The 26996-nt window shown below is 37.1% G+C and overlaps 1 long non-coding RNA gene across 1 annotated transcript in view; it reads right to left on the bottom strand.

Moving 5' to 3' along the window:
- Positions 1-2426: 2426 nt before the first annotated feature.
- Positions 2427-26996, bottom strand: part of LOC136405788 (uncharacterized) — an 87615-nt gene continuing 63045 nt past the window's right edge. Inside the window, exon 3 of the long non-coding RNA XR_010751572.1 lies at positions 2427-2521. This is a non-coding gene — a long non-coding RNA (uncharacterized lncRNA). The remainder of the gene's footprint in view (positions 2522-26996) is intronic.

The following is a 26996-nucleotide window of genomic DNA, read 5'->3' as shown; positions in this document are numbered from 1 at the left end:
TACAACAATGGATATGTAGGGTCACAATGTTTTCTGTGTTCTTCTTCAGGTCTCAGTGTACTGTTATGAGAAAAATATTTGCTCACATTCTAGAGTTTAAAACAGGACATATTTAATGAATCAGCTCTGGAATGACCATCTTTTCTCTTAGATTGAATGCGAAACCTCCCCATCAACTTCCCTAATGGCAAGGTAAGAAAGGGAGCAAGGAAAAGGTGGACAGGCTCTGAGGAAGCTCGGTTTCCCCATGTAGCCTGCTATGAGCAGGCAGGTATTTGTTGCAGGAAAGCCAAAGCACCAAGTAATTTTTTATTCCAATCCTGAGGAAGTAAAGGGTGAGACCAAGCATACTTGACTAAAGGCAATTGCGCATTTAGGGTAGGCCTCAAGTACAGGATGCTTGGCCCTGCTGCAGCTTTCTGCAGGTCAGGATACAAACAGCAGATGATTTGGTGTTATGTCTTAGAAAGGGCTAGAGAAGTATAATTAGTTTTTAAAAACTAAATAATAAAATTGGACACTGGATTCTCCCTGTTAGTTTCTCATGCATGATGTTATGTCTGCTTAATAACTTGGATAGCTCATTTCTTCAAGGCACCTCAGTCCTGGGGAGATTGGGGTTTTCCATTTGCAGTATTATTGCTGCCTCATTCCTTTGTGGCTCCTTTACCTGAAACCCAAAAAAAAACAACAACAAATGACACCTGAAAAGGAAACATGAGGAGGAAATAAGCCTTCAAGACTCATCTAGGTTTTCAGCCCAAGGGAAACAGAGGGATTCATGGGGAAAGGTAAGTCCCTACTCTGGGACAGTGGAGCAATGAAAAGATTTCCATCAAGTGACTATGAGGCCTATGCCTATTTGCAGTTTGCTAGCCATAAACAATGGTTAAGCAACTACAAATCGATGCTTCCTGCTCCTCCCCACTTTTCTCTGTCTTCTCTTTCTAAACTTAATAAATAAAAACTTTTAAAATTAATTAATTTTTAAAAATGTATAAGTTTTAAAAATTAATTTTTACAGGGACCCCAGTAAGGCTATATGAATTACTGCTACATCTTGAGAATCTCAAATTAGATGTCAGGAAGGAGTTTAGGAAAAACAGCCCAGTGGACTGTGGGTCGGACCCCTCTGTGCTATAACTAATTTGCTTCTAGAGAAGGTCAAGAGCAAGTCATAATAATGGTGGAGGTTATAAGCACTGAGTCCTTCTGCCCTTTTCCTCCGGATGCATCCCCTTTTCCAGTGGCCCCTCAGTGTCCCTTCTCGGTTGTGGTATCCAAGGAATGAAGAGGTTGTGAGAGTGCAAAAACTAGGAGGGTGTCCCTGGCTAATCCTGGGCTTCCAGGTGCTTGGCCAGATAAGTTTATTATTGGCCTGGACATCAGCTGGGAATGGCAAGGAAAGAGTGCAGGGGGGCCATCCTGAGCTCCAAGGTTTCACACGCTATGTGGTAGTGGCTGCAGTGAGGAGAGAACTGATAGGAATGTTGTATGAGACATGGGTCAAAATGGCACAGAGGGAAAATGCTGGTCACAAGGTTGGCAGGACCTAACAAGCATGGCTTTCCTGAAGTCTCACAGTCACGTAAGCAGGAGAGGTTCGCCCCATCTGACAGAGGAGGAGACTGAGTTTTTATTTCTTTGCTTGTAGATGTTGGAGCCAGAAATCAGCTCTCGAGTTAATTCTGAGCCTGTAGGAACTTCTATCAGGTGAAGCCTCAAAGGAAGGACACATGGTTAGAAGCATACCAGTGCTCTGGACTGAAGAACAGATTTTAAAATACCATCATACAGGGAGGGTGTAGAAGTGGGGAGGGCACTTTTGAAGGGATCTGTTTTTGGTTTAGCTCCTGGGAAGGGCCAGGCCACCTCCTCGCTTCATTTTATCCTATCCTATTTTATTTACTGCCCAATTTCCACCACAACTCCACCTTGGTTGAGTGCTAGAAGAGCTGAACCATTAGTTTATGTGCAGGTGTTCTTAAAAAAAAAACCAGTATGCAAAAAATTGCAATGACTACTTTGATGGCTGTATGTGTCCAGGATGCTGTGTGTGTACACTTTTCTGGCCCATCATGGACCTTCGTTACTGGGTTTTGAATTAGGTTAGAATCGGTCTTTAGTTCAAATAACTGTGAAATGCAGATAACAATCTTCCCTGTCTCATTTTGCAAATGCGAACATTAAGTGAGGTGAGGCATGTGAGGTTCTTAAAATAGGAATGAATAGCATGTTTGGATTCTCAGTGAATACTGTGAGCAGAAAATATTGTCTCTGGTTTTTTTTTTTTTTTTTGTCTTTATTTTTTTCTATTTTTTTAATTTTTATTGAATCCAGAGAGAGTAAAGGGGGTAAGGGGGAGACAAAAACATCAATCTGTTTCTGTATGTGCCCCATCCAAAGACTGAACCAACCTCCTTTGCATTGCAAGACAATGCTACAGCCAAGCAAGCCATTCATCCAGGATGATTGCTGCTGCATTTTGCACACATTTGGATTAACAGGGCCATGGGAATTTCTAGAAAAAAAGAAATACAGTTTTCTGCTGCCATCTCATGGATGTCTTGAAATTAACAGCTAGGTAAATGTCACCAGAAAAATGTCTTTCTCTTCTGCTCTCTAATGTACATTTTAAAATTAAAAGCTAGTACATATAACCAGAAAATGTCAAACTGCATTTGCATCACCAATGTGTCTTTTCCCATTTTTCATTTTGTATCTAATTGCTGCTTATGTTTTAGGGAACTCCATGTTTTATATTAGTCATGAGTAGTTATTCAAATACAGAGGAAAGTTTGGTCGAGGAGATGTTATAGGATTCTAATATTTTTTGTATTATTTTTGTCACAGTATTTATTCTATAATGCATCTTCTTTTCAATTAGACCTGCCCTTTATTTTATTTTTTTCCAAGCTTATTAAGTCCTGATGACATGGATAAAGGGATTGACTGCACGTGATGCTGAGGATCTCTTTCAACATGGCAGCAGTGAGACAGGAGTAGTTAGAAGGGGGTTTGTGTGAAATGGCTTGGGTGCCACAAGAGCTTTTGAAAGAAAAGTAAAAGGATTGTGGTAGCAAATTCCAACCTAAGATTCTCAAGACTGGGAAGTGATTGAAACTCAGCCAGGTAAAGAAACAGTATATTTGAGGAGTGTCAGTGGTGGTAGCAACTGGGAGAGTGTGGAGAGTATGGCATAGAAAAATTATAAACAAGAGCTGAGACTGGGCCAGGGAAAGGGTGTTATAAAGCAGAAGTGGGAGTGGGGCTTTGTTCATGACAGGTTGGTAATGGAGAGACCAGGGTAAAAAGGAAAATGGTTGTGGCATGTTCATCTAGAAATAAATGGGGAATATGTAAGGCAGACTTTACATAAAATAGAAAAGTTATTTAGGGCATGGAGAATTTGTCAGATTTGAGGACAGAATGGAGAATGATACATGGGCAGTGAAGAATTGGAGGGAGTGAGGTTGGATGGGCAACAGGACAGTGTGCTGCATAGTGGAAAATATTTGTGTGTTTATTTTCTCTTGGTGGAAGGAATTATGAGCAAATTTAAGCATCATCAGCTTCTAACGATTTTAATTACTAGGGCTTCCAACTTTAATACGGTGGTAGTGGCATCAGAAAATGGTCATTTGCTCATGAAGAATTTATTTGGCTAAGAGTTCTACTAGATTTACCCTGAAAAACTTACTAAATTACCTCTCTTGTTTGTCTGGCTTATGAAAAAAATAAAAGAAAGACAAGATAAGAAAACTTATGTTACAGAACTGTGGTAGGAGAAAGGAAGTCGTCCAGATTTTAGAAGTGCATCAATGTGTTTCTAGTGTTTCTGTCTTGCAGCCATGTATGCTAAAGTGAAATTTTGAAAGTTCAGAAAAAGGAGCAGAAATTCAAAAACTGCATGCAGGCAGGCAATGCTGGAGAAGTGTTTCCTTCCTCCACATTCTCATCATCTCTGTTTTTTTTATTGATTTGTAAGAGAAAGCCCTTCTGACAAGTGTGAAGTAATGTGTCATAGACATTTTAATTTGCATTTCTCTCCTGATTTCTGACATGGAGTATTTTTTATATGCCCATTTTTAGTGGGGAGTTATTTGAATACTCCATCACTTCATTTTCTAAGGTTGATAGTTTCCAACTGTGTTTTGACTTTTTTAGAAATCATGGTATATATTGCTTCCATTCAGCTTAATGTTTCACCAATTTAATGGATTTAAGCAGGAACTGCTGGAATGATTCAGCCACTAAACTGAGTGAGGTATAGAATAATCTGCTTCTTAAGCAGGCATAGAGTTCCTTAGCTGCCTCTCTGACCCAAATGGCACTTGCATATTTTTATTTTGTTGCACATTTTGGATAAACTTTACCTTACTGAAAATGCTCCTAAAATAGTGTCTGCTTCTTCTAGTTATGCTGAGGCAATTTAATTGCTCCAGCAGCCACTTGGGAGGCATTGCCATGAAACTGAGTGAAAGAGATAAGACTGGAAAGTGTCTATATACAGAGGACCAGCAGAGAAATGTTTTGGTATTTAACATTGAAAAACTACATGTAGGCAGGCATTTCTGGAGAAGTGTTTCCTTCCTCCACATCCTCATCATCTCTGGTTTTTTATTGATTTGTAAGAGAAAGCCCTTCTGACAAGTGTGAAGTAATGTGTCATAGCCGTTTTAATTTGCATTTCTCTCCTGATTTCTGACATGGAGTATTTTTATATGCCCATTTTTAGTGGAGAGTTATTTGAATACTTTGGTTTTTTAAAAGATATTTTTTTGTGGGGTAAGTAGTGTGAATTTGCGTGAGAATTGGAATTATATGTTTATGTATACTTCCCTTTATATTACCAAGAAACTAAGCATATATGTGACAACTAGTAAATATGTCTTGTAAAATATTAAAAATAATCATGCTACCAGTAAATACAGCTCAACCAACAAGATTGATTTTGTTTATGAATATCAATGTAAAGAATACTGGCATGCCTGACCTGTGGTGGCACAGTGGATAAAGCGTCGACCTGGAAATGCTGAGGTCGCCGGTTCGAAATCCTGGGCTTGCCTGGTCAAGGCATATATGGGAGTTGATGCTTCCAGCTCCTCCCCCTGTCTCTCTCTCTCTCTCTCTCTCTCTCTCTCTCCCTTTCTCTCTCCTCTCTAAAATGAATAAATAAAATAAAAAAAAAGAATACTGGCATAACATATACAATTACTTAATTTTGTTTTTTACCAGAATTAAAATTTTCTAAAATGATTAGAATACTAGTATATATCAAAAAAGCTACAGAAAAATGAATAACAAAATGAACTCTGTAAAAATGAAACAAATATATGTTCTAATTAAATTAAAATACATGATATACTGGGATAACTTTTTGAGAGAAAGAGAATTAGTGGTAATAGTTTTATATGGTTTGAAGCTGTCCACTGGGTGTGCTGAATCTGGGAATCTCTGGAATTTGTAAGCCACAGTCAGCCTTCACCTGTGTTCTTTCCTAGGACCACCTGGTATGGAGTTGCAAAATGATTTGCAGCCTGACCTGGTGGTAATGCTGTGGATAGTGAGTTAGAACGGGATGTTTAGGAACCGGGTTAGAAACCTCAAGGTCGCCAGCTTGAGTATAGGCTTATCTGATTTAAGGAAGGGTCACCAGCTTGAGCTCAAGATCGCTGGTTTGAGCATGGTGTCACTTAGTCGGTTGTAGCCTTCCAGTTAAGGTACATATTAGAAAGCAATCAATGAACAACTAAGGTGCAACATCAAAAATTGATGCTTCTCATTTCTCTCCCTTTCTGTCTGTCTGTCCCTATCTGTTCCTCTCTCTGTCTATCTCTATCTCTCTCACACACAAAAAAAAATTAATTTGCAGACGTCTGCTTCTTGTGCTGGACTTGGAAGTGTCTGGGCAAGAGGCCAAGTTGCAAACCATTGGCAGCTACTACTGCAGGACCTGAGGCTACTTTGCAAGATGTACAAACGTGCTGAGGCCAGGTGCTGCTTGTTTGAGATTTTAGGAAATTCTGAGGCATTAACTAAGACAGGACACTCATATGGAAAAACCACTTGAAACACCTTGGCTGGGCCCACATATAGGGTGCAGTGACCTTAGGTAATCACTGGGGCAGGGAAAACTTGTGACCATATTGGTTAGATTCAGATATGCCATCTGCTGGACTTTCTGTGGTGAATGTCTTATCAAAGATACAATAATAATTTCCGCCAGCACTTCTGCCTGGGAGAAGGCTGTTTCTCCAGCTTTTGCCTTGATTCTGTCCAATTCATTTCTTTCCTTTTTGTCTCTTGTGCCTTTCTTACAGCTGCACCAGTGCTTGAACTCAGAGGGAGTCAGATTAAGTATGCGTGTGAGGTGTGCATACACTTTAAGGAAAACTGCCTGGGACACCAGAAGCCCTCTGTTGTCCTCAGCCTCAATCATCAACCTCAACATCAATCCCCCTGGTTTTTTACACCAAAAATTATGGAAACTTCTCTTTCTATCTCTGGAACTCTGGGATGGTGTCCTGGTGTGGGACTGTGACTTTTGTTTCTTAGGAGGTTATAAGATTACTCTTCATTTAGTTTAAAGTTGGTTATTCAGAATGATTGTAATTAAATATAGTTGTAACTCCTGGCAGGAGTTGAGTGTAATATCCATCTACTTTGCCACCATCTTAAATTTTGCCTGCTGTTTATTTTGGTGTTTTTTTACTAACCAGTTCTGCTGTTAGTCTTGATTTGATTTTAATACTAGCTGTTATTTACTAATAGAAGTTCTTGCTCCATCTTTGTTTTGTTTAGGTGTGGATTTATTTTGAATTATTCTGCTTAGGACTTGGATTACAATTTGAGAACTTATTTCTTCATTTGTGAAAATTCTTGGCCATTATTTCTTTAAATAGCATCTTTGCCTCATTTTTTAAAATAAATTTCTAGAGCTTCTATTTCACATATGCTGGAGTTTCTCATTCAGTTTGTTAACGTTTTTTGCAGTTTTTATCTCTCCTCATCTCTGTGCCAAATTCTTTGTAAATTCTTCATATCTTTTACCTTGATAATTTTATTTTTATTTACCTCTTGCTTACTATTAAAACTGTATTTTGAGTTTATTCAATGAGTATATTTTCTTCTCGATTGTTTTTTTTATATCTACCAATTTCCATAGATTAATTATTCTTTCATAATCCTGAATATGTTACACATATTTAAAGTCCTTTTCAGACTGCTTTATTTTTGTGATTTATGTTGTTACTTGTTGTTGTATTGTGTTTGTTGTCTCACTCTAATAGTATTGGTTTCTTCATTACCATTGTACTTTTATTTACAAACTTATTCTCAATAGAGACCACATTAGTATGCCGGGTAGGGAGGCGTTTTTATGAAATGGTTTTGTGTTTGTATATGGTTTCAGAAAAGGTGTGGCTGCCTTGATTATTTTATTTTATTTTTATTTTGGTCGTTGTTGAATGACTGTGAATTCACTTAAATAGGCAATACAGAAAGCAAAAGAGATAGGAGGCATAGTTAATGACTTCTGCTTTGTGTATATTTTGTTTGGAGTTTTGAGTTGATTAAAGATGAAATTTAAATAACTTAAATAGAAAATAGAAATGTTGATTTCAGCCTTGGGAAAAATGATGAGAATTATGGGCTGGGTGTTTTTCAGTTATGGTAGATGTACTCCCAGTTTTGCATTGAGTGTTTCTGAAGTCTCAGGAAAACTGGTGCCAGGATATGAAAATGCAAGGCTCGAGGTTGTATCCCTACATGAACTTTACCTGTTCATTTGAAAAGCATGTGACTCAATAACAGCTAGATGAAAGAGGATCGTAAGGCAAGGTGTTTAGGAAATGGTGTGGCTCTTTTTATTCTCTAAGTGTGCTGTGCCACTATTCCAAATTTCTCCAAGTTTACCTGCTTGGAACTCATAGATCAGCTTCTTAATAGTCAAGATTTTTTTCTTGATTTGGCCTTCTTTGTACTGTGCAGATAATAGAAACTTTCATTATATATCTATACATGAAGCATGTTTGCAATTCTAACTTCTTGTGGATGACTGCAGGGATGACAAAGATTTTAGCCTGCCCTGTAGCTTATGAAGAAGTTTAGTTTTACCTTTAATACTTTGTTCTATTTCCACTGGCATTACTGCCTCAGCACTTGGGCTGTGAAATTTTCTTTTTGTTTTCAGTACTTCAAAACTTTGCCTTCTTGGATGCAGACTTAACTATATATTTTTTACTTATGATTTGTTATATAGTAGACATTTCTGTGTTTGTGTTGGATTTCAGATGGTCTTTACAAGTCTACTTAGGCAGCCATCTTGAATGAAAAGCCACCAGTAAATTTACTGAAACTAAATTTTTTAACACAGTAGAGATAAAGTAGTTTGTAGATTTTTGTGTTTTTGTCTGTTATGAAGATTTTCTGCCTAACTGGTGGTGACACAGTGGATAGAGTGTTGACCTGGATGCTGAGGGCCCAGGTTTGAAACACCAAGATATTTGTTTTGAGTGCAAAGTCACCAGCTTGATCATGGGAAAACTGATATGATCCCATTGTCTCTGGCTTGAGCCCAGATGTCAATGTCTTAAGCCCAAGGTCACTGGCTTGACCAGGGAATTACTCACTCTTCTGTATCCCCCCCAACTCTCAATGCACATATGAGAAGTAATTAAAGATTAACCAAAGTGCCACACTTACAAGTTGATGCTTATCATTTCTATCTTTCTGTCTTTTTCATCCTTACCCTCCTCTCTCTCAAGCTCTGACTCCGTCTCTTTTTTTTCTGTCTTTTTAAAGAAATGTCTTCCTACTATCATTTTTCATAATTATACATTTTAGTGAATTGGCATTTAAAAGAAATTAATGTAATAGATATGAATGGGACTCTCAAAACTTGAGCTTTGAAGTAATGAAATCTGTTATTAGGAACTTTATACATAAAACTGGTCAGAGGAAGAACGTCAGAGTAATGGCGGGGTAGCAAGTGATACCGATAAATCTCCCCCAAAAATCAACAAGATCTTCAACCAGAAACAGAAAAACCTATACTTGGAGCCTCCAGATGCTTTGCAATACACTCAAAGGTATGGTCGAGTGAAAAATTGGCTAAATATATAACCAAACCCCGAAGGAAATAGGGAGTAAGAAATGCTCCGCCTTCCTCACTAACCTAAACAGGGCGGCTTTCTCTGGTAACTGTGAATATAGAAACTGAGGCAGGCAAAGGGGGTGAATAGATCCAGGCCACGGCACAAACGGCCGAACCAGGCTGTGGCATGGAGATCCAAGCCGAGGAAAAACTGATCCTGTGGCAACCCGGGCAATACAAGCTAACACTCGCGCCAAACCCAAACAAAGAAAGACAAGCGGGGCAGCCATTTTACCCGATCTCCTGGTTGGTGCGCAGTTAGTGGGCGAGAGATTTCTTCCTAAGCCCTGGAAGTGGGTGCCCATGTTACCCCACAGAGAGGCAGAGTCAGAGGCCTTTCTGTGGGCCGAAAGCAGAATCTCTGGGCAGCCCCAGTGCCCTGGGAAAGCCGCGCATGGGAGGGAGCGAGAACTAATTCCAACGGTGGAAATTTTCCATGCTGGAGCGGGTTTCACTCAGAGGGAAACGAGGCTGGCCTCAAATCCTGGTCTGCGCGCGCAGATAGTGAATGAGAGATTCCTCTGAGTGCCTCGGCAGTGCGCACCCGTGTTATAGCACAGAGAGGCAGAGTCAGGGGCCTTTGTATGGGCCAAAGCGGAATCTCGGGATGCCCCAGCGCCTTGCAAAAGCCGCGCACGGGAAAGTAGCGAGACTCAATTCCAACGTTGCAACTTTTCCATGCGGTTGGGGGTTTCACTCAGAGCGTGAGACTGCTGGCTGGATATCCTGGTCTGCACACGCATAGAGTGAATGAGAGTTTCCTCCAAGCGCCCCGGAAGTGAGTGCCCACCTGTGTTACCAGACAGAGTGGCAGAGCCAGAGGTCTTTGAGTGGGCGGAAAGCCCGCCTGATTATGCTAGCAGCTCTGACTGACTGAGCATTACCCAGAGCCCTGTGCTGAGTGGAAATAGAGTGGGGAGTTGCCAGCTCTTTGAGCCTCTTACTATCCAGGAAGAGGCAGCAGCAACCCCATAACTGGATTATCAGGCTACTAATTGAGGAAGGAAAGACTAGGAGAAAGGCTCCAGGAACATGGACTCTCTCACTGTCGGAGCCTATAAATGCTAATGAGCCTCGACTGCCAACGAGACTAAAGCACAATACATGACATTGCCATAGAGACTTATCAACTGCAAACCTCTACCTGAGCATGCCAAAGGGGCAGAACCCGGGGTACAGAGTCACCGACCAGGAAGAGGGAGAGAAACAAAAAAGCAAGAAGATAACCTCTCAAAATCAAGAATAATCTGCAGACTCTATAAACTATCCCATTTTATTATATTTGTTCGTTTGTTTCTCTTATCTTCATTCTTGATACTTTTTTTCCTCCTCCAATTTGGCCGATTAACTCTCTGCCGGTCTTACTCTCTCCTCTCCTTGAACTACACTACCCATAAGTGTCACATCTCCCATTATCTTTTCTCTTCTCTTCCTTTCTCTCTATGAGGGTTGCACTCCAAAACCCTTAACTCTCTCTCTCTCTTTCTCCTCTCTTTTTTTTTCTTTTAGTGGTTCACTCTTTTTTTCTCTCTCTCTCTTTCTTTTCTCCCTCTATATTAGTTTCTTCCTTTCTCCTTTACATCTCCTCTCATTCAAACCTCAATAACAAACAAATTATCTTATTTGGGACTCAAACTTATGTTTGTGGCATTTTGGGGGGTTTTTACTTCACCTTTTGAACTCACTAGCAGTGCTCCCATCCCTGGATTTCCATTTTATCTAGTTCTTGTTTCACTAAATACAATAGTAATTTTTTAATTTATCCCCCCATTTTTTCGTTTTCCTCTTATTCCTCTCATCATAACTCTTAGACAACCAACACCTAAAAGCAAATCATTTTATTCTTGACCCAAATTTTTTCCTTATTTGCTTTTTGTGGGTCCATACCCTCTTTTTTTTTCTTTTTTCTTTTTTTTTTTTTTTGCCCCTTAATTACTTTTCCCCAATTCAGGCCCTCCATCACAGGCATTGTTTGTTATAATTCACAGTTCAGCACAAGATTTTCTCAAGAAAGAGGGGAGAGGAGAGGAGAGGAAAAAAGGAGGGGGGGGAATAATTTACTTTTTTTAAATTTTTATTTTATTTTATTTTTCTTTATTTCGTTATTAATTTTTTTTAAAAAAAAACAACTCTTCAATTTTTTATTTTTTTTTTATTTTTTTAACTTTTTATTCTTTATTCAATCTCATTAATACTATCAAAAAACCAACCTCAGATGCCATTAAGGAAGAGAAAATCGAATATCATGAATACAAAAGACAGAGAGGTAACACACCTAGATGAGGAAAAATTTATGCAGAAAAAATTTAATATATTGGAAACCTTGGAGCTAAATGACAGAGAATTCAAGATAGAAATCCTAAAAATCCTCCGAGATATACAAGAAAACACAGAAAGGCAATTTAGGGAGCTCAGAAAACAACTCAATGAACACAAAGAATATATGTCCAAGGAAATTGAAACTATAAAAACAAATCAAACAGAGATGAAAAACTCAATTCACGAGCTGAAAAATGAAGTAACAAGCTTAGCTAATAGAACAGGTCAGATAGAAGAGAGGATTAGTGAAATAGAAGACAAGCAACTTGAGGCACAACAGAGAGAAGAAGAAAGAGTCTCAAAAATTAAAAAAAAATGAGATAGCCCTACAAGAATTATCTGACTCCATCAAAAAGAATAACATAAGAATAATAGGTATATCAGAGGGAGAAGAGAGAGAAAATGGAATGGAGAACATACTCAAACAAATAATAGATGAGAACTTCCCAAGCCTGTGGAAAGAACTAAAGCCTCAAGTTCAAGAAGCAAACAGAACTCCTAGTTTTCTTAACCCCAACAAACCTACTCCAAGGTATATCATAATGAAATTGACACAAACCAACAGCAAAGAAAAAATTCTCAAGGCAGCCAGAGAAAAGAAGAATACAACATATAAAGGAAGGCCCATTAGATTATCATCAGATTTCTCAGCAGAAACTCTACAAGCCAGAAGAGAGTGGACCCCAATATTTAAAGTCCTGAAAGAGAGGAACTTTCAGCCACAAATACTATACCCATTAAAGCTATTCTTCAAATATGAAGGAGAAATAAAAACATTCACAGATACAGAAAAGATGAGGGAATTTATCATCAGAAAACCCCCACTCCAGGAATTACTAAAGGGGGTTCTCCAATCAGATACAAAGAACAAAAAAAAACAGAGCCACAAGTAAAAGCTTCAAGAAGAACACAATAAAACCAAATTTAAACTGTGACAACAACAAAAAGAAAGAGGGGGAGAAGATGGAGATTAACAGTAGCAAAGGACGATGGAGTGCAAAAGTACTCACAAAATATTTCGCGACAATGAACAGGATAGGGACCCTTTTTATTACTCAAAGGTAACCACCATTGAAAAAAACCACCACAGAAGCACATGAGATAAAAAAGATAGCAACAGAGGAAAGATGTATGGAATACAACCAAATAAAAACAAAAGATAGAAAAACGAAATAGAAGGATCAAACAAGACACAAAACTAACAGAAAGCAAGATATAAAATGGCAATAGGGAACTCACAAGTATCAATAATTACACTAAATATAAATGGATTAAACTCACCAATAAAAAGGCACAGAGTAGCAGAATGGATTAAAAAAGAAAATCCAACTGTATGCTGCCTACAGGAAACTCATCTAAGTAACAAGGATAAAAACAAATTCAAAGTGAAAGGCTGGAAAACAATACTCCAAGCAAATAACATCCAAAAAAAAGCAGGTGTAGCAATACTCATATCAGATAATGCTGACTACAAGACAGGAAAGGTACTCAGAGACAAAAATGGCCATTTCATAATGACTAAGGGGACACTGAATCAAGAAGACATAACAATTCTTAATATATATGCACCAAACCAAGGAGCACCAAAATATATAAGACAGCTACTTATTGATCTTAAAACAAAAACTGAGAAAAATACAATCATACTTGGAGACCTCAATACACCGCTGACAGCTCTAGATCGGTCATCCAAACAGAGAATCAACAAAGACATAGTGGCCTTAAACAAAACACTAGAGCACCTGGATATGATAGACATCCACAGGACATTTCATCCCAAAGTGACTGAGTATACATTTTTCTCCAGTGTACATGGATCATTCTCGAGAATTGACTATATGTTGGGCCACAAAAACAACATCAGCAAATTCAGAAAAATCGAAGTTGTACCAAGCATATTTTCTGATCATAAAGCCTTGAAACTAGAATTCAACTGCAAAAAAGAGGGAAAAAAAATCCCACAAAAATGTGGAAACTAAACAACATACTTTTAAAAAATGAATGGGTCAAAGAAGAAATAAGTGCAGAGATCAAAAGATATATACAGACTAATGAAAATGACAATATGACATATCAGAATCTATGGGATGCAGCAAAAGCAGTGATAAGAGGGAAGTTCATATCACTTCAGGCCTATATGAACAAACAAGAGAGAGCCCAAGTGAACCACTTAACTTCCCACCTTAAGGAACTAGAAAAAGAAGAACAAAAAGAACCCAAAACCAGCCGAAGAAAGGAGATAATAAAAATCAGAGCAGAAATAAATGAATTATTGAACAGAAAAACTATAGAAAAAATTAATAGAACAAGGAGCTGGTTCTTTGAAAAGATCAACAAAATTGACAAACCCTTGGCAAGACTTACCAAGGAAAAAAGAGAAAGAACTCATATAAACAAAATCCAAAATGAAAGAGGAGAAATCACCACGGACACCGTAGATATACAAAGAATTATTGTAGAATACTATGAAAAACGTTATGCCACTAAATTCAACAACCTAGAAGAAATGGATAAATTCCTAGAACAATACAACCTTCCTAGACTGAGTCAAGAAGAAGCAGAAAGCCTAAACAGACCTATCAGTAGAGAAGAAATAGAAAAAAACATTAAAAACCTCCCCAAAAATAAAAGTCCAGGCCCTGACGGCTATACAAGTGAATTTTATCAAACATTCAAAGAAGACTTGGTTCCTATTCTACTCAAAATCTTCCAAAAAATTGAAGAAGAAGCAATACTTCCAAACACATTTTATGAGGCCAACATAACCCTTATACCAAAACCAGGCAAGGATGGCACAAAAAAAGAAAACTACAGACCAATATCTCTAATGAATACAGATGCTAAAATACTAAACAAAATACTAGCAAATTGAATACAACAACATATTAAAAAAATAATACATCATGATCAAGTGGGATTCATCCTAGAATCTCAAGGATGGTTCAACATATGTAAAACGGTTAATGTAATACACCATATCAACAAAACAAAGAACAAAAACCACATGATCTTATCAATAGACGCAGAAAAGGCTTTCGATAAAATACAACACAATTTTATGTTTAAGACTCTCAACAAAATGGGTATAGAAGGAAAATATCTCAACATGATAAAGGCCATATATGATAAACCATCAGCTAACATCATATTAAATGGCACTAAACTGAAGGCTTTCTCCCTTAAATCAGGAACAAGACAGGGTTGTCCACTCTCTCCACTCTTATTTAATGTGGTACTAGAGGTTCTAGCCAGAGCAATCAGACAAGACAAAGAAATAAAAGGCATCCATATCGGAAAAGAAGAAGTAAAGGTATCACTTTTTGCAGATGATATGATCCTATACATTGAAAACCACAAAGAATCCACAAAAAGACTACTAGAAACAATAAGCCAATACAGTAAGGTCGCAGGATACAAAATTAACATACAGAAGTCAATAGCCTTTCTATATGCCAACAATGACACAACTGAGAAGGAACTCAAAAGAATAATCCCCTTCACGATTGCAACAAAAAAAAATAAAATACTTAGGAATAAACATAACAAAGAATGTAAAGGACTTATATAATGAAAACTATAAACCATTGTTAAGGGAAATCAAAAAAGATATAATGAGATGGAAGAATATACCTTGTTCTTGGCTAGGGAGAATAAATATAATCAAGATGGCTATATTACCCAAAGCAATATACAAATTTAATGCAATTCCCATCAAACTTCCAATGACGTTTTTTAAAGAAATAGAGCAAAAAATAATCAGATTTATATGGAACTATAAAAAACCCTGAATAGCCAAAGCAATCCTAAAGAAAAAGAATGAAGCTGGGGGCATTACAATACCTGACTTCAAACTCTATTATAGGGCGACGACAATCAAAACAGCATGGTATTGGCAGAAAAATAGACACTCAGACCAATGGAACAGAATAGAAAGTCCAGAAATAAAACCACATATATATAGTCAAATAATTTTTGATAAAGGGGCCAACAACACACAATGGAGAAAAGAAAGCCTCTTCAATAAATGGTGCTGGGAAAACTGGAAAGCCACATGCAAAAGAATGAAACTGGACTACTGTTTGTCCCCCTATACAAAAATTAACTCAAAATGGATCAAACATCTAAACCTAAGACCTGAAACAATTAAGTACATAGAAGAAGACATAGGTACTCAACTCATGGACCTGGGTTTTAAAGAGCATTTTATGAATTTGACTCCAATGGCAAGAGAAGTGAAGGCAAAAATTAATGAATGGGACTACATCAGACTAAGAAGTTTTTGCGCAGCAAGAGAAACTGATAACAAAATAAACAGAAAGCCAACTAAATGGGAAATTATATTTTCAAACAACAGCTCAGATAAGGGCCTAATATCCAAAATATACAAAGAACTCATAAAACTCAACAACAAACAAACAAACAATCCAATAAAAAAATGGGAAGAGGACATGAACAGACACTTCTCCCAGGAAGAAATACAAATGGCCAACAGATATATGAAAAGATCCTCATCTTCTTTAGCTATTAGAGAAATGCAAATCAAAACTGCAATGAGATACCACCTCACACCTGTTCGATTAGCTATTATTAGCAAGACAGGTAATAGCAAATGTTGGAGAGGATGTGGAGAAAAAGGAACCCTCATACACTGTTGGTGGGAATGTAAAGTAGTACAACCATTATGGAAGAAAGTATGGTGGTTCCTCAAAAAACTGAAAATAGAACTACCTTATGACCCAGCAATCCCTCTACTGGGTATATACCCCCAAAACTCAGAAACATTGATACGTAAAGACACATGCAGCCCCATGTTTATTGCAGCATTGTTCACAGTGGCCAGGACATGGAAACAACCAAAAAGCCCGTCAATAGATGACTGGATAAAGAAGATGTGGCACATATACACTATGGAATACTACTCAGCCATAAGAAATGATGACATCGGAACATTTACAGCAAAATGGTGGGATCTTGATAACATGATACGAAGCGAAATAAGTAAATCAGAAAAAAACAGGAACTGCATCATTCCATACGTAGGTGGGACATAAAAGTGAAACTAAGAGACATTGATAAGAGTGTGGTGGTTATGGGAGGGAGGGGGAATGGGAGAGTGAAAGGGGGAGGGGGAGGGGCACAAAGAAAACAAGATAGAAGGTGACAGAGGACAATCTGACTTTGGGTGGTGGGTATGCAACATAATTGAACAACAAGATAACCTGGACTTGTTATCTTTGAATATATGTATCCTGATTTATTTATGTCACCCATTAAAAAAATAAAATTATTAAAAAAATAGTAATATTGAAATTAAAAAAAAATAAAACTGGTCAGAAAATTTGGTTTTTGTTTTTGCGTTTTATTTTTGTATAATTATCAAAACTTAACCATGAGAACTGGCACACTGAGTGAGATTGAGTTGGCGGCACATTCACTTGATCTATGCTTATTATAACTGTATACTTGCTCATACAAATGGTGACCCTGGCTGGTTGGTGCAGTGGTAGAGCATTGACCCAGCACATAAACCTTTGGTTCAATTCTGGGTCAGAGCATACAGGAGACGCACCCATAATTTTCTCCACACCTCCTCATCTCACTTATCACTTTCTTCTTCACTTGTACTTAATTGTAATGAGTTATCCACAGGCACTGATGATGGCTCCTTGTCCTCTGCCTGAGGCACTAATTAATGACTCTAGTTGCTATGGAGCAGAAGCCCTGTATGTGCAGAGCATCACCCCCTATTGGTCTTGCTGGGTCGATTCTGGTCAGGGTACATGCAGCAGTCTGTCTCTACTTCCCGTCCTCTCACTAAATTCTTTTTAAAAAGGTAAAATTTACTGATGTATACATACTTTACTTTTTTTTCTGGTGTCTCCTTGGGACTTCACTTCATGCCTCAAATTTCTGAATTTAGCTTCTTTATGAAAATCTTTATGGCAAATAACAGTCTTTCTAAGATGTTCTCTACCACTCCTTGTGTACTCTGGATGGATTTCTTCATATTGTTCATATATTCTTTTGCATGTACGTTTTTTGAAATTACATAATTCTGAATTGTGTGCCTTGCCCCCTTTTCTACCTGAATTGTTTTCAGTATTGTGTATCTTCTAAATTCCGTAATGTTAATTCAACAGAAATTGAAATGAGGAAAAGATGGATTTTTGTTGTCATTGTCAGTGATGCCAGATTGCCAGATGGATATAAAAATTTAAGATTCTGAGAATCATCTTATTCAGTTCAAAACCTCCAAAACACCTGATATTACTTTTATCAAGTCACTCATTTAAACAGGTAAAATGGAGTCATTTGTGATATTGGGTGTTTCCATGCTCAGAACAAAATGTCTTTTTCTCCTTTGTTGTTTTCAACAAAAATATTCCTTAATTTAGATGTTGAAATTTTTTTTAACTTTTTTAATTTATGTATATATATGTATATAATTATATATGTAAATGTAAATGTATATTTAATTATATTTCTATTTTTATAGACTCCATTTATTCATTTGAAAACTTTGCACCTGCTTTTCTTAGTTTATATGCTGTATTTTTCTATCCTAGTTGAGTTAGGGGTCTCCAGGACCACCCTCAGTCTCAATGATTGTCCAAGACTCACTGGATTCAGAAAACTGTTATACTCATGGTTGTGTTTTATTAATGTGAAAGGACATATATTAAAATTAGAAAACAGAAATAGTGCATGTTATGAAATCCAGGAGGAACCAGGCACAAGCTTCCAAGTATTTCCTTTCAGTAAAGTCACATGAAGATGCTTAATTCTATTAGTAACAATGTGGGACAGTTTATAGGAGTATTGCCAACCAGGAAAACTTGCCAGAGCCTTCATACCTATGGTCTTTTATTGGGGGGTGTTAAGTACCATTGTGTTCAGCCTCCACATTACTGACACCATCTCCTTGAAGTCCAACCACCCAGAGGTCAAACTGAATACAGCATGGCCCAAGACCTCAGGCATATAGAAACATTCTTACAAGGTGTAATATTTTACACATAGTACACTTGAGCTTAGGCAAAAGGCCAAGAAGTGATCAGGTATAAAATTCCAAGAGTTCAGAAGTCATCTCCCAAAACTTTGTCCAGGGCTGGTATTGACAACTTTCCTTAAGAATGTGAAGGGTTTGAGGAACATAGGCAAACCAAATAAATGGTTGCACATTAGGAAGTGCATGTTAATTCTTCAAGACTGTATTTAAGTATCTCCTCTTCAGTGAAAACTTACCAGGCTACTCCAATTATGGCTTCTTAATCTCTAGCAAAAGGAGTGTTGCAGTATCCCAGACGTACAGAATGAGAATCTGCATTTTAGCAAAATATCAGGTTATTTATATGCACTAAATGTTGACAAGTTTATATTTTTAATTAATTATATCTGAGTGTATGGATATGTAGAAATTCTACCAGTTACTAAATTTAACTTCTCATATAGAAAAGCCAAAATGCACTAAAGGCTTTTTGTCAGCTGTTTTAGCTTATCCGTGACTTTTAAAGTTATTAGTGTCAATCAGGCCACATAGTTTTGATCTTTCATAATCCCAAACTTCCCCTGCCACCAGTAAAATTTTTAAATGATGTAGAAATTCTTATTCCAAAGGGTGACAGATTCCATGGTGCTGTTACATGGGAGTAACAGAAAATATGATTCGCACTGTAATATATATTTTATACACTAGGCTAGGCCACAGTATATCAGAGATAACCAAAAAGTTTGTGAAAGGAGGGAGTCTGGGGAAACCCATGAAAACACAGTGGGTCTTGAGGAGCACACACCCCAGAAACCTCAATCCAGGATTGGAGGTCCAACAGAAAATTGAGTACAGTCCCAACCAATTGACTGAACACCTCAGCACTCATTGCAGGCTCTATGAATAAGTGAGCTGCTTCATATTTATGCTTTTATTTCCTCATTTGAAAAGCAGGGTTATTATATGAGAGTTAAATGAGATGCTACATGTTAAACACTTAGTATAGTGCCTGGCACAAAATAAAAGCTTGACATCAGTCAAAAACCATGGTGGAAATACGTGTTCTCTGTAGGCCTCAGTTTCATCATTAATTCTATAAATATTACTAAGCACCTACTATCTGCTAAGATCCATGCTAGGCACTGGGGTCCAGTGATCATTAAAACTCAGTCCCTTTCTCTTAAAAACAACAAGTCTGGTGGAGAAGCCAAATAATTACTCAGTGCTACAACAGAGAAAAATGTCTAAAGTAGCACAGTGAGATGAGGAACTCTGGAGACCACAGATACTAAAAGACTAATACCACCTGTTTGTAATTTATTTATTAATATTTTTCTCTCTGAGTTAGAAGCGGGAAGGCAGTCAGAAACACTTATGCACCCAACCAAGATCCACCCAACACGTCCACCCGTGGGCAATGCTCTGCCCATCTGTGACATTGCTCTGTTGCAACAGGAGCCATTCTAGCACCTGAGGCAGAGGCTATGGAGCATTCCTCAGTGCCCGAGGCCAACGTTGCCCCAATGGAGCTTTGACTGAAAAATGGAAAAAGAGAGATAAAGAAGAAGGAGGGGGGAGGTTGAAGAAGCAGATGCGTGACTCTTCAGTGTGTTAAAGCTGGGAATTGAACCCAGGACTTTTACACACTGGGCCGATGATCTACCGCTAAGCCAACCAGCCAAGGTCACCAACTGTTTATAATTTAAAGAGAAAACAGCAATGGTAAAAATAATAGGAGACAGAATTGAAAATAGCATCTTTCTAAATTTTCTAATAACATTCTAGATAACTGAGGCTGTTTCTCCTGTTTTTGTGTTTAAGCCTTAATGATTCCATAAAAGCTGGTTCACATGACCAAGTCAAAAAAAACTGGTGTCCAGAAGAGCTAATTGGCATCCCCTGTTGCTTAAGTGTATCTAAGCTTTGGAAGGAAGACACAGAAATAAAGAAAATACAGGGAAGAAAACTGTGAAACAGAAAACCAGAAGGTTGTATAGGTAGACCTCATTCTATTGTGTGTAGCTTCATTGTGCTTCATAAATGTTGCCCTATTTTTTTTTCTTTTAAAACTGAAGGCAAAATCCCTCTCTATCTATATGTACTCAGGTTCATTTGGTGTGTGTACATCTATGTGCATAAATGTGCATTGCACATGAGCTTATTTCTCTGTGTCCTCGGTGTCAGTCATTTGTGGATATCTGTGTACGTATGCAAATGATTATTTATTCATTTATTCAGAAAACACTTATTGTATTTCTATTATATGCCAGGCACTGTACTCAACACTGGTTGCCTACAGTGAATAAGACAGACTCACTTTCTGTCTTTATGAATACTACACTGTCATGGGTTGACAGAGGTAGGAAAAATATACATAAATAAAATTATTATACGTTGTGACAAGCACCAGATGGTAATGCAATGTCTTTGGTCCTGTTTTGATTGATCATGGCGAGGTTCAGTATATCAGTTTCTCGGAAGGCAGAGCTGAGACATAAGTCTCGGTTCTTCAGCAATGCGTGTTTTCAGCTATAAAACTGAGAAAATTTTCAAGTGATGAAACAAAGATCCTGGGAGGTGTTCTGTGACCAAAAGAAACTAGCTTGTAAGTGGTGACCCAGGCTCAGATAAATTCTGATGTCTAAAGCTTAGGAGGTCTCTCAGTCTAGACTGCTGTCACAGCACAAGAAAAAGTACTTGTTAAAGAGGCTGTCTTTACTCCATTGTATTTCCTTACCTCCTTTGTCAAATATCAGTTGTCCATAGAACTGTGGGTTTATTTCTGGGTTCTCTGTTCTGTTTCATTGATCTATATGCCTGTTCTTATGCAAATACCAGGCTGTTTTGAGTTCAATGGCCTTGTAGTATAACTTGATATTAGGAAGTGTGATACCTCCCACTTTATTCTTCTATTTTAAGATTGCTGAAGCCAGAAATTCTACAAGCTAAAAGAGAGTGAACCCCAATATTTAAAGTCCTGAAAGAGAGGAACTTTCAGCCACAAATACTATACCCATTAAAGCTATCCTTCAAAAATGAAGGAGAAATAAAAACATTCACAGATACAGAAAAGATGAGGGAATTTATCATTAGAAAACACCCACTCCAGGAATTACTAAAGGGCGTTCTCCAATCAGATACAAAGAACAACAAAAAAAAACAGAGCCACAAGTAAAAGCTTCAAGAAGAACACAATAAAATCAAATTTAAACTGTGACAACAACAAAAAGAAAGAGGGGGAGAAGATGGAGATTAACAGTAGCAAAGGACGATGGAGTGCAAAAGTACTCACAAAATAGTTCACTACAATGAACAGGGTAGGGACCCTTTTCATTACTCAAAGGTAACCACCATTGAAAAACCACCACAGAAGCACATGAGATAAAAGAGATAGCAACAGAGGAAAGATGTATGAATACAACCAAATAAAAACAAAAGATAGAAAAACGAAAGAGAAGGATCAAACAAGACACAAAACTAACAGAAAGCAAGATATAAAATGGCAATAGGGAACTCACAAGTATCAATAATTACACTAAATGTAAATGGATTAAACTCACCAATAAAAAGGCACAGAGTAGAAGAATGGATTAAAAAAGAAAATCCAACTGTATGCTGCCTACAGGAAACTCATCTAAGTAACAAGGATAAAAACAAATTCAAAGTGAAAGGCTGGAAAACAATACTCCAAGCAAATAACATCCAAAAAAAAGCAGGTGTAGCAATACTCATATCAGATAATGCTGACTACAAGACAGGAAAGGTACTCAGAGACAAAAATGGCCATTTCATAATGGCTAAGGGGACACTGAATCAAGAAGACATAACAATTCTTAATATATATGCACCAAACCAAGGAGCACCAAAATATATAAGAGACCTACTTAGTGATCTTAAAACAAAAACTGACAAAAATACAATCATACTTGGATACCTCAATACACCGCTGACGGCTCTAGATCGGTCATCCAAACAGAGAATCAACAAAGACATAGAGGCCTAAAACAAAACACTAGGGCACCTGGATATGATAGACATCTACAGGACATTTCATCCCAAAGTGACTGAGTATACATTTTTCTCCAGTGTACATGGATCATTCTCGAGAATTGACCATATGTTGGGCCACAAAAACAACATCAGCAAATTCAGAAAAATCGAAGTTGTACCAAGCATATTTTCTGATCATAAAGCCTTGAAACTAGAATTCAACTGCAAAAAAGAGGAAAAAAATCCCACAAAAATGTGGAAACTAAACAACATACTTTTAAAAAATGAATGGGTCAAAGAAGAAATAAGTGCAGAGATCAAAAGATATATACAGACTAATGAAAATGACAATACGACATATCAGAATCTATGGGATGCAGCAAAAGCAGTGATAAGAGGGAAGTTCATATCACTTCAGGCCTATATGAACAAACAAGAGAGAGCCCAAGTGAACCACTTAACTTCCCACCTTAAGGAACTAGAAAAAGAAGAACAAAGACAACCCAAAACCAGCCGAAGAAAGGAGATAATAAAAATCAGAGCAGAAATAAATGAATTATTGAACAGAAAAACTATAGAAAAAATTAATAGAACAAGGAGCTGGTTCTTTGAAAAGATCAACAAAATTGACAAACCCTTGGCAAGACTTACCAAGGAAAAAAGAGAAAGAACTCATATAAACAAAATCCAAAATGAAAGAGGAGAAATCACCACGGACACCGTAGATATACAAAGAATTATTGTAGAATACTATGAAAAACGTTATGCCACTAAATTCAACAACCTAGAAGAAATGGATAAATTCCTAGAAAAATACAACCTTCCTAGACTGAGTCAAGAAGAAGCAGAAAGCCTAAACAGACCTATCAGTAGAGAAGAAATAAAAACACCATTAAAAACCTCCCCAAAAATAAATGTCCAGGCCCTGCGAGCTATACCAGCGAATTTTATCAAACATTCAAAGAAGACTTGGTTCCTATTCTACTCAAAGTATTCCAAAAAATTGAAGAAGAAACAATATTTCCAAACACATTTTATGAAGCCAACATAACCCTCATACCAAAACCAGGCAAGGATGGCACAAAAAAAGAAAACTACAGACCAATATCTCTAATGAATACAGATGCTAAAATACTAAACAAAATACTAGCAAATCGAATACAACAACATATTAAAAAAATAATACATCATGATCAAGTGGGATTCATCCCAGAATCTCAAGGATGGTTCAACATACGTAAAACGGTTAATGTAATACACCATATCAACAAAACAAAGAACAAAAACCACATGATCTTATCAATAGACGCAGAAAAGGCTTTCGATAAAATACAACACAATTTTATGTTTAAGACTCTCAACAAAATGGGTATAGAAGGAAAATATCTCAACATGATAAAGGCCATATATGATAAACCATCAGATAACATCATATTAAATGGCACTAAACTGAAGGCTTTCTCCCTTAAATCAGGAACAAGACAGGGTTGTCCACTCTCTCCACTCTTATTTAATGTGGTAATAGAGGTTCTAGCCAGAGCAATCAGACAAGACAAAGAAATAAAAGGCATCCATATCGGAAAAGAAGAAGTAAAGGTATCACTTTTTGCAGATGATATGATCCTATACATTGAAAACCACAAAGAATCCACAAAAAGACTACTAGAAACAATAAGCCAATACAGTAAGGTCGCAGGATACAAAATTAACATACAGAAGTCAATAGCCTTTCTATATGCCAACAATGACACAACTGAGAAGGAACTCAAAAGAATAATCCCCTTCACGATTGCAACAAAAAAAATAAAATACTTAGGAATAAACATAACAAAGAATGTAAAGGACTTATATAATGAAAACTATAAACCATTGTTAAGGGAAATCGAAAAAGATATAATGAGATGGAAGAATATACCTTGTTCTTGGCTAGGGAGAATAAATATAATCAAGATGGCTATATTACCCAAAGCAATATACAAATTTAATGCAATTCCCATCAAACTTCCAATGACGTTTTTTAAAGAAATAGAGCAAAAAATCATCAGATTTATATGGAACTATAAAAAACCCTGAATAGCCAAAGCAATCCTAAAGAAAAAGAATGAAGCTGGGGGCATTACAATACCTGACTTCAAACTCTATTATAGGGCGACGACAATCAAAACAGCATGGTATTGGCAGAAAAATAGACACTCAGACCAATGGAACAGAATAGAAAGTCCAGAAATAAAACCACATATATATAGTCAAATAATTTTTGATAAAGGGGCCAACAACACACAATGGAGAAAAGAAAGCCTCTTCAATAAATGGTGCTGGGAAAAGTGGAAAGCCACATGCAAAAGAATGAAACTGGACTGCAGTTTGTCCCGCTGTACTAAAATTAACTCAAAATGGATCAAAGATCTAAACTTAAGACCTGAAACAACTAAGTACATAGAAGAAGACATAGGTACTCAACTCATGACCTGGGTTTTAAAGAGCATTTTATGAATTTGACTCCAATGGCAAGAGAAGTGAAGGCAAAAATTAATGAATGGGACTACATCAAACTAAGAAGTTTTTGTTCAGCAAGAGAAACTGATAGCAAAATAAACAGAAAGCCAACTAAATGGGAAATGATATTTTCAAACAACAGCTCAGATAGGGGCCTAATATCCAAAATATACAAAGAACTCATAAAACTCAACAACAAACAAACAAACAATCCAATAAAAAAATGGGAAGAAGATATGAACAGACACTTCTCCCAGGAAGAAATACAAATGGCCAACAGATATATGAAAAGATGCTCATCTTCTTTAGCTATTAGAGAAATGCAAATCAAAACGGCAATGAGATATCACCTCACACCTGTTCGATTAGCTATTATTAGCAAGACAGGTAATAGCAAATGTTGGAGAGGCTGTGGAGAAAAAGGAACCCTCATACACTGTTGGTGGGAATGTAAAGTAGTACAACCATTATGGAAGAACGTATGGTGGTTCCTCAAAAAACTGAAAATAGAACTACCTTATGACCCAGCAATCCCTCTACTGGGTATATACCCCCAAAACTCAGAAACATTGATACGTAAAGACACATGCAGCCCCATGTTTATTGCAGCATTGTTCACAGTGGCCAGGACATGGAAACAACCAAAAAGCCCGTCAATAGATGACTGGATAAAGAAGATGTGGCACATATACACTATGGAATACTACTCAGCCATAAGAAATGATGACATCGGAACATTTACAGCAAAATGGTGGGATCTTGATAACATGATACGAAGCGAAATAAGTAAATCAGAAAAAAACAGGAACTGCATTATTCCATACGTATGTGGGACATAAAATTGAAACTAAGAGACATTGATAAGAGTGTGGTGGTTACGGGGGGTGGGGAGGGCGGAATGGGAGAGGGAAAGGGGGAGGGGGAGGGGCACAAGGAAAACAAGATAGAAGCTGACAGAGGACAATCTGACTTTGGGTGATGGGTATGCAACATAATTGAATGACAAGATAACCTGGACTTGTTATCTTTGAATATATGTATCCTGATTTATTGATGTCACCCCATTAAAAAAATAAAATTAAAAAAAAAAAAAGATTGCTGAGGCTATTCGTGTTCTCTTTTCATTCCATATATGTTTTTGGAATATGTGGTCTATATCTTTGCGGTATGTCATTGGTATTTTAATTGGTATTGCATTGAATTTATAGATTGCTTTGGGTAATATAGACATTTTAATGATGTGTATTCTTCCTAACCATGAGCACGGTATGTGCTTCCACTTGTTTGTATCTTCCTTGATTTCTTTTATTAATGCTTTGTAATTTTCCGAGTACAAGTCTTTAGTCTCCTTGGTTAAGTTTATTCCTAGGTACTTTATTTTTTTGGTTGTAATTGTGAAGGGGATTGTTTCCTTAATTTCTCTTTCTGACTGTTCATTGTTGGTGTATAAAAATACCTCTGATTTCTGAGTATTGATTATATATCCTGCCACTTTGCTGAATTCATTTATCAGGTTCAGTAGCTTTTTGACTGAGACTTTAGGGTTTTCTATATACAATATCATATCATCTGAAAATAATGATAGTTTTACTTCTTTTTTTCCAATTTGAATGCCTTTTATTTCTTCTTCTTGTCTGATTGCAGTGGCTAGGACTTCCAGGACTATGTTGAATAAGAGTGGTGAGAGGGGGCACCCCTGCCTTGTTCCTGATCTTAAGTGTATTGCTTTTAATTTTTGCCCATTGAGTATGATGTTGGCTGCGGGTTTCTTATAGATGGCCTTTATCATGTTGAGGTATGTTCCCTGTATTCCCACTTTGCTGAGAGTTTTTATCATGAAATGGGTGCTGGATTATATCAAATGCTTTTTCTGCATCTATTGAAATTCTCATATGGTTTTTCTCCTTCTTTTTGTTTATTTGATGAATCACATTGATTGATTTACGAATATTGTACCATACTTGCCTCCCTAGAATAAATCCCACTTGATCATGGTGTATGATTTTTTCCATATATTGTTGGATCTGGTTTGCTAATATTTTGTTG

Source organism: Saccopteryx leptura, chromosome 5, assembly GCF_036850995.1.
Source record: "Saccopteryx leptura isolate mSacLep1 chromosome 5, mSacLep1_pri_phased_curated, whole genome shotgun sequence".
In the NCBI taxonomy this organism is placed as follows: Eukaryota; Metazoa; Chordata; class Mammalia; order Chiroptera; family Emballonuridae; genus Saccopteryx; species Saccopteryx leptura.
Note: the sequence above shows the minus strand (reverse complement) of the source record. Positions and strands in the feature narration are given on the sequence as shown.